The 7,297-nt window shown below is 35.7% G+C and overlaps 1 long non-coding RNA gene across 1 annotated transcript; it reads left to right on the plus strand.

Moving 5' to 3' along the window:
* The first annotated feature begins 225 nt into the window (after positions 1-225).
* Positions 226-2,100, plus strand: LOC140874986 (uncharacterized). Its single transcript, XR_012148301.1, has 3 exons — positions 226-470; positions 751-819; positions 1,912-2,100. It is a non-coding gene; the product is annotated as an uncharacterized lncRNA (long non-coding RNA).
* Positions 2,101-7,297: the final 5,197 nt, after the last annotated feature.

A 7,297-nucleotide genomic window follows, 5' to 3' on the forward strand; every position in this document is an offset into this window, starting at 1 on the left:
TCCTTTGTTTCTTTGACCGTGTCAAGCCTTTGTAGAGTGTAATACTTAAACCTACAGCAGCACATGTTAGAAATATGAGAAAACTATTTTGTGATTTCTTTCCTCTCGTTTCATTAAATATCGTGAATTGCATTCCCCACTTATTTAGAAAGGCACCTCACTATGTCATGATTAAAATATTCAAAAATTTTGTGTATTTGTCAAAATGCCTCAAGGATTAATTGAGCTATCACATGCTCACAAATCCAATCTAGTTTGTAAGATTTGGCTCACTATTGCATCTTCAATTTGATTGTGATAAGCGCACATGTGTTCTTAGTCTCAAGATATGTAGAATTTGTGCTTGTACCATTATTTGTGATTCCATATTTTTTTTAATATGTTTTGCATGGATACAATCTAAATTTATAATTTTAATTTTCTACTGTCAAGGCAAAGAGCACTTGAAAACCAAAATGCAAACAGTACATGTAAGAAACATGCTTCTCTCTGAAGTTTGCTAATCCTCCACTTGGAAGATTTCTACTGCTCCTGCGCCTTAGTGTAAATGAAAGCAACACACCCAATAATGTCACTAAAATTAGTTTCTGGGCAAACTTTCTTTTCAATTTAAGGACCTTTTTCTGTAATTTAAACCTTTTGTATGCATCAAAGTGTCTTATTTATATATTAGTATTAGTATTTTGAGCACACGTACTATAAATTTTTTTAGAACTGAACAAATGTATTGATGATGACTTTATTATGCAGCTAGAGAAACTGAGCGACAAGCAATGTCAATCTAAATATCATCTTAAGTTCATCATAGAGGCCTGAAATGTATGAATCATTCTCTTTTCCTATCGATTCGGGTTTTAAATGTACTTTTTGGATGAGTATTATTTTTTTTAAAACCTGAAATCAGGTTCTGTTTTTTTTTTTTCGGGTTTCCTCTTTTGATTTTGGTTTTCCATGTTTCGTTATAGTTGTTCCCTCAAAGAAACTAAAAATATGCTAATGATTCTCAGATTAGTGGTTTGTGCTTAGATATGGTCATGTTCTTGAGGTTGTAATGACTATTACTGAATAATTCGCAGCAAAACAAGCTGACAAATTGCTTGCACTAGGCATATATTTAGGTTAACCCTTTGTTTAGTTTTTTTTTTTTATAAAAACTTTGTTCCTTTTTCTTTAGTTTGTTCACATCTTAATACTGACTTTTGTGCTGGACTAATATTGGCCTTTTATGCTTTTCAGTTCCTGATTTCATTAGTTTAGGTAAACATGAATGACGTCCCTTTGATCAACCCATACTTGATGCTTATCATTTATGATAAGAAAGATCTGAAGTTAATATTTTGGAGTAATTGCTGCACTTCAATTTATGTGACTGAGCCCCTGTGAGATTGGAGTTTTAGAAATGAGTATTTTGAGTGGTTATCGGCTGCTTGATTTATGGTGGTGGCAAATCTGTGGGTGGTTGAGCACATATGATATACTAATTGTTATTTTTATTACAAGTGGAAATTAAGTGGGTGTAATTACCAATATCATAGGTTGTTTGTTTGGTTATAAATTGTTGTTTAGCATTTTAATAATGATATATACTTGTTTTTGTTGCCTGGCATAAAAAATTCTAAAGATCCACAACATTAGTTAATTATCATCTAGCTATGAAGCCCTGCAGCAACTCGAGCAATTCTAGGGAGAAAATTTATATGTTCAGTAAAATCAAAGATAAAATTTCTAGGGAGCAAATGAAGCTCTCTATATTGAGGTTTCTAGATGAGTCAAATAGTACTTCAGATTGCAAATCATTACATTCTATATATGTATATTTTTTATTTTAAAAAAATGTCACCGTTATGTATATTTAATTATTTCATCTCACCACCATTATTTTTTTTTTCAATTTTGTCACGTGCACTGCAGATACTTGATATAACCAACAACTCAGCATTCTGAAGTTTTTCAGAGTTGTAAGAACTTCAACTGAGGTATGTTAATTGCATTTTTATATATTAACAGTTATTTCATTTGCATGTTAATTTATGTTATGTAGCTTTATTTTTCTACTTCCTTGGCAGAGGGATGCAAATTTCAGCATTTCTTTGTGTCTTAATTTTTTTCCAGCCTATTTATGTCAAAACTTTTAGAGATATATATTACAAAAAATAATTCTTGATGATACATTCTTAGTTTATAAAATCGAGATCATTTGGTATAAGTTTTGGGTTTATTTTTGAGGTAATATTGTTGTTTTGGTGCACCTTGGTTTGTGAAATTTGATGTTCTGCATAGAAATGTTTTGTAATTTAGACTTGGTGGCATATGTTTTTTGGATGCATTCGTGGAGGTTTTGTGGGATGTTTTGGCGTGGTTTTGAGGGCTATTTCAGGGCAGCTTTATGGCTTTTTGAGGGCTGTTTTCATCAAATAAATAATGTGCAGTAGTATATTCTTGTTCAGTTTTGCAAGGAACAAGGATACATGTGCAGTAGGATATTTTTGTAAAGACAGTTGCATCTTAAATGTTAGTGGGTTTGCAAGGAACATAGATACATGTACAGTAGGATATTTCTGTATCGTAAGACTTTATTCTAGATTTTGAATCTTTGGCATTCATTTCATACTAGTCCTCCAAAAATTTTGTTTGTTTAAATCTTTGCAGTTCTGAATGGAAGACATCAACAGACGTTACCTTGTTGTTAACATGGGAAGTAAGTTTGTGCTTGAGTTTTCTCAACTAATCTGATTGGACTGACATTGTCTTACCAGGACTGAGCATAAAATTCCTGTAGTTCTCTTGCATCATATGTATGTTACTATATTTTTGGAGAGACTGTGATGATTTTTCTGTCTTCAATATTTATCATACATTTTCTGCGGGCTTCTTTAATTCCTAGTGTACGGATATAGGACTGCAAATGGATTTCCCTCTATAACTCTGCAGTTGCAGCAGAAGAAAGCGAAAACGTTCATTTCTCTGAGTGCCCATGTTTTGTGATATCTGGAAACTCCCATGGCATCACAGCTAGAGAAATGTGGCAAGAAATAAAAGAGGTAGGTTTCCATAATTTGAAACATTTGCATGATCATATCGTTTTTGGTTGAATGATGGTTCAATACTATTCTTAATTTATATATGTTATACGTGACATACCTTAGGAGGAATGCTCCATAAAAAGATTAGTTATTTTGTGCATATTATTGATCTTCTTTTACTGTCAGTCAGACTCATTTATGCTGGTTCTGACTTCTAAATGGTCATGGATGGACTGATGTACTAGTTAGAAGCCTGAGAATATGCTTTCACTGAAGGTAACACTAAAGGACTGCAGAAAATTTTTTAGAAAATAAATTTATACAAAAAGGTAAGTTTTGAATGTAACACTTAGAAATTAGAGCCAAAGCATACATCTGTATCTTAATTTTTTCACTTGATACCAACCATCTTTGCTTTCTTGAATTTTATTCTGGTTGCTTATTGAACATTTCTATAAAATTTTCTGTCTTTTCTTGTCTTTGTTAAATATCTTAAAGCTAATGTAACATGAATATAAGATATTCATGCTGCCTAATACCAGATATTGATATGGATAAAACTACATCCATCGGAGAGATCTTAAGATGCCATATGTATCATGTGTGCAAGCATAAACATGTAATTTTTATGTGAAGGGCATCACACCAGTTACTGATCTAGTTGTTCTCTTTCGTCTTTCACTGTCTTCATTTTATCATATCATTGACAAACTTTTACTTATTTTCTTTCATTAGCATGGACCACCTAAAATCTAAATAAGTATCGGTGCGTTCAGAATCGGGTTCATAGATTGGGGCAAGCCATAACAGCTTCTCTCACTATTACTTGTTTCCTGAAAATCATTCTAATTGACATTGAGCTATATTTTTTTTACATTTTAGTTTGCAGGATCCATCAAGAACTAATATTACAGCCAAGATCAATTTGATGAAGTTAGAAGTGAATGGAGTGAATTCGTCTACTTCTGTGTAGGTGCCTAAATGTGTCATGCACGTTGAGATAATATTTTGTTTTGTCTCTGTGAATACACTAGTTTTGTGGAAATATTTGTGGATACATGCATATTTTCGGGTTATTTTTGGTAGATATACTTGTAAATTTATGGATGTTTGTCATTTTGGGATGGATAATTTATGAATTTTATTAGTCTATTTTAAGTTTCAAAAATATATTTATGTTGTGTTATTTTTGTATCTAAATTTTAATGTAGTGAAACATATGTTACTTCACTCAAATTAAATGGTGAAGTTAAATAAATAATTTACTTCGATAATTTCATTAATAGACGAAGTAGAAGAATGCATTTTAATACGGTAATATAGGAAATTAATGAAGTAAAAAATATTATTTCACTTTGTATATTATTGAAATTACTGAAGTAATAGACAATATTTAACTTCGAAAATTTGATTAAAAATCGAAGTAAAAGAATACATTTTACTTCGGTTATATACGAAATTAACGAAGTAATAGACAATATTTAACTTCATCCAAAACCAGAAGTAAAATCATAGTTTTTACTTCGGCAAATTTATTAATTGACGAAGTATAAGAATATATTTGACTTCGTAACTTATGAAATTAACGAAGTAAAATATATGTTTTTACTTCGGCACCGGTCCAATTCTGCCTCCAAAAAATGACCAAAGACTTCGGTAATTTAAGGTATAAGACTTCGGTGATTCAGCGAAGTAAAAAAATACCCTATTACTTCACGTGACACTACTTCGGTAATTAAGTGCCTACGACTTCGGTTATTAACCGAAGTCTTACGCGATTTTTCTACTAGTGAATGGACAGCAAGAAAGGTGTTAGATTGCGGATTTTTTTGGCCATCCTTATTTCAAGACGCTTGCGTTTTTTGTAAGTCATGCGCTAAATGCCAGAAGACAGGTAATATATCCCAACGTAAGGAGATGCCCTAGCAACCTATTTTAGTTTGTGAAATCTTTGATGTTTGGATCATCGACTTCATGAGAACTTTTCCAAGTTCATATGGCTATATATATATATATATATATATATTACTTGTTGTGGACTATGTCTCGAAATGGGTGGAAGCAAAGGCCACCCGTATTGATGATTCTAAAGTTGTTGCAGAGTTTATCAAGCACAATCTTTTCTCTAGGTTTGGGATTCCAAGAGCTATCATCAGTGATAGAGGAACGCACTTCTGCAACCGAACTGTGGCTAGTTTGCTTAAAAAGTACCATGTGACGCACAGGATCTCCACTGCATACCATCCACAATCCAATGGTCAAGCTGAAGTTTCAAACAGAGAGATCAAGTCCATCCTAGAAAATACCGTGAATCCTACAAGAAAGGACTGGAGCTTGCGCTTGGATGATGCTTTGTGGGCTTACAGAACCGCGTTCAAGACGCCAATTGCAATGTCCCCATATCGGCTGATATTTGAAAAACCATGCCATCTGCTATTCGAATTGGAGCATAGAGCCTACTGGGCTATAAAAAACTTTAACATGCAGATGGTTGAGAGTAGCGAGCATCGAAAGTTGCAGTTGCAAGAATTGGAAGAGATACGCAATGATGTTTATGCCAGTTCAAATATTTACAAGGACAAGACAAAGGTCTTCCACGACAAAATGATTTCTCGACGGGAATTCGAAGTCGGACAGAAAGTTCTGCTCTATCACTCACGAAATCTGTTATTTCAAGGTAAGTTGCGTTCACGTTGGAATGGTCCGTTTGTTGTCACTAATGTCTTTCCCCATGGTGTAGTCAAAATTCAGATCTTGGACACATCCAAAACATTCAAGGTGAATGGTCACCGACTTAAACACTACTATGAAGGGGTCCAAACAAATGCAGGAGGGGACGAGCATGATCTCACTCTAGATGCTCTGCCAAATGTCGAGTAAATCGCGGCATACAGTCGAGCTATAGACTAACTGTAAATTTAGCGCTGGATGGGAGGCAACCCAGTGTTCTTCATTTCCTTTCCCTTATTTTATTGTAGCATTTTTGTTGCCCCTTGCTTTATTTTTGTTTTTCAAAAAATAGAAAAATCCAAAACTATTTTGAATTTTTTTAGGCCCGCTCGATCGGTCAATCTTTACCGATCGAGCGGGGAGTTTATTTTGCTTGGGCAGAGAGTTGGTTATTTTTGCTCGCTCGATCGGTCACATCATACTGATTGAGCAAGAACGCTTTTATACGGAGGCAGTAAGTTTGGTTTTTTTGCCTAGCTCGAACGGTCACAACTTACTGATCGAGCGAGAGCACTTTTCTTGCGGGCTGACAGTTGGTTTATTTTTGCTCGCTCAATCGGTCACATCTTACCGATCGAGCGAGCCCTTTTATATGCGAATTAAATCGCGAGTTCTCTCTATTTCTCCCTCATTCTCCCCTTTTCTATTCTCCCAAATCCCTAAATCCCCAAAACCCTTCCTCTATATTTCTCTCATCCTCTTCCTCTTAATCTGCAGGGAATCAATCGGAGGTATCACCACTACGCTCCGCTCATCTCTTTCGGGCATCTTCTCTACCATCCGGTCTTCTCCCTCTCCGGAAATTGCTCACGCCGCCACCTCACACTTACGCCGCCTTGGTCCCTTTCTATCACCGCCCAGTAAAAAAAAGCGTCTCGACACTTCCGTATCATCCGTGCACCTCTACCGAACTTCATCTCCTCTGTTCGGCCGCCACAGCTCTAGGAATCTACCGGAATTTTGTCTGCACGCAAGGTGCTCGACGAATTGCTTCTACTCTTATTTGTGTCATCTTAGTACTTATTCATGGGCCTAAGCGAGCTAGAGTCACTGGAGAGTCATCCTTGCAAGGAGCAGCTAGGGCATCCAACACGTCCCGCAACCTCGTCGGGCACTTCGTAATTCAAGCGGCTCATGATCGCTACGATCACGCTAAGGTAAACCGCTCACCCATACCCGAGCGTGGATTTGAATTGGAATTTGGTGATAGTGAAATATTTTGATTTATTCAAGAACATGGTTGGGACAAATTTTTCAAGAAACCCCCTCCTGCTGTCATACCCATTGCCCGTGAATTTTATGCTAATGCAGCGGAGAGGACGAATAGTAAGGCGTTTGTCCGGGGGAAACTGGTTTTTTTTACTTCCCAGGAGTTGAAATCCTTGTTTGACATATCGGAGGTCGATGATTCTCTATATCAGAGCCTAAAACTCGACCCAGATTTGGAGGAGTTTCTTGGCCAACTGGCCTATCCTGGAGCTGCGTGGGTTGATCCTGTTTCTTCATTGAATTTTAAGGAGCGCTATTTGCATGTGGTTCCTGCT

Source organism: Henckelia pumila, chromosome 1 (genome assembly GCF_033568475.1).
Source record: "Henckelia pumila isolate YLH828 chromosome 1, ASM3356847v2, whole genome shotgun sequence".
Classification (NCBI taxonomy): Eukaryota; Viridiplantae; Streptophyta; class Magnoliopsida; order Lamiales; family Gesneriaceae; genus Henckelia; species Henckelia pumila.